This window comes from Austrofundulus limnaeus, unplaced genomic scaffold, assembly GCF_001266775.1.
Source record: "Austrofundulus limnaeus strain Quisiro unplaced genomic scaffold, Austrofundulus_limnaeus-1.0 Scaffold4, whole genome shotgun sequence".
NCBI classification, from domain to species: domain Eukaryota; kingdom Metazoa; phylum Chordata; class Actinopteri; order Cyprinodontiformes; family Rivulidae; genus Austrofundulus; species Austrofundulus limnaeus.
In genome coordinates, this window is record NW_013952406.1 from 1649219 (window position 1) to 1650930 (window position 1712).

Below are 1712 nucleotides of genomic sequence, written 5' to 3' on the forward strand. Positions count from 1 at the left end.
GCATTAAGAGTGACTTATCATAATTCATAATAAAGTTTATCCATTGAATATTTTTTGCAGATATGTAGAAAAATGCTAAATTTGGGAACAGAGGCCAACATGACTGTTTGCCTTTGAAACTAAAGCGACTGAAACGGACATTTGAGTGCAGAGTTGTTTATTTCTTGATGGATTTCAGCAGAAGGTTTTGTTTACATTGAGTGTGGACCTGCATTCCTGAATTGCACTTATAGAAAACAGTGGAGTGGACTCGTTCAAACACCATTTGATATAAATCAGTCTGATCTCAGATGAATATTCAGCTGCAGAAAAAAAACACATAATTATGTTTAATGTTGGTCATTTTCACTGAAACCCTTCTGTACAAACATTTTTGTTTCTTTCGTCCCAGCGAGAATTAAAAACAAGACTGCTCTCATTGTTTCTCTCGGCAGTAAAACTATAATATAAAATAAAATAAAATAAAATAAAATAAAATAAAATAAAATAAAATAAAATAAAATAACTGCTTTTGTCTCAGTTCAGATATAAGGTCTGACTTTTTGTTTTTATTTCATATCTTCTGATCCTCTGATTATCTTCCTCCTCCTCTCCCAGCTGCTCCTCAGATGCAAACAATGTTCTCATTAATATTTCAGTCGTTAGGAGAGCTGAGGGCTATGAATCCTTACAAACACAACCATGCATACACACACACACGTGCACATTCATGCACACTTTAGATGCTGGTGCTCAACAACCTGTAAAATTCTTTAAAATGTTTATTTTTTTCTTAATGAAGAGATAAAACCTGAACAGACTTGATGCTTTCAGAACCTAGAACTTAAAAATCAGAGTGAGTTGTATTGATTTTAACGCTCTCACATCCTTTAATATTTAGTCAAAGCTTCAGTGTCAGGATATTTTCTGTTTCTGTAAGTTGCATCTTTCCTTCAAACAGCAGTAATTTAACCCTCTGGGGAGATTAAACAAGGCTCTTCTGTCCGTTCATTAATGAACGCTTGTTGGACAGGAAGAAGCTGGCAGCCTGCAGGAAAACCAGAAAGCAGAGGGAATAAAGTTTTTCACTCGGCTCTGAGCCAAACAGGCCGCGAAACGATCAGCGTGAGTTTGGACACAGAAATCAGACGTTCAGTCAGACAGGAAGGATTTGAAGGATTTAACTGAGGCTCTGTGGAAATGTCAGGGTTTTCAAAATAAAAATACAACAAAAACCTTCGGCTCATTCAGGAGACGACTGTTAGCGCTTTTGTTTTATGTAATGGTATGTGTAACTTTATTTACAAAGTCTTTTCCAACAAAAATACATCTTTAATTTCTTCAAAACATTTTTTTTGCTTTCTGTTTTTGTCTTATATTTTGTTTTTAACAACTACTTTAATCTTTTAGCTAGCCTGTTTCTACTAGCTTGCTCTTTTTGCTACATTTAGCTACCCCACCMATTTCCTTCTTTTAGTTTTTGGCTAAATTTTAATGCTTTTAGTTTCAAATYAGCATTTTGCTTTGAGCTTTTAACAAGTGGTTTTTATGTGTAGTATAGACTGCGTACAGTTGAGACGGTTTTAACTTTTCCCATTTCCACACAAAAGTTAGACACTAAAAACAATATGTTAACTAAAATATAACCAAGAAATAATAGCCCTAAGTTGTTTATATTTTTTACAATTAATCAAAAACAAAAAGTTATTTTTGTCCCTTTTGCTACTTTAGCT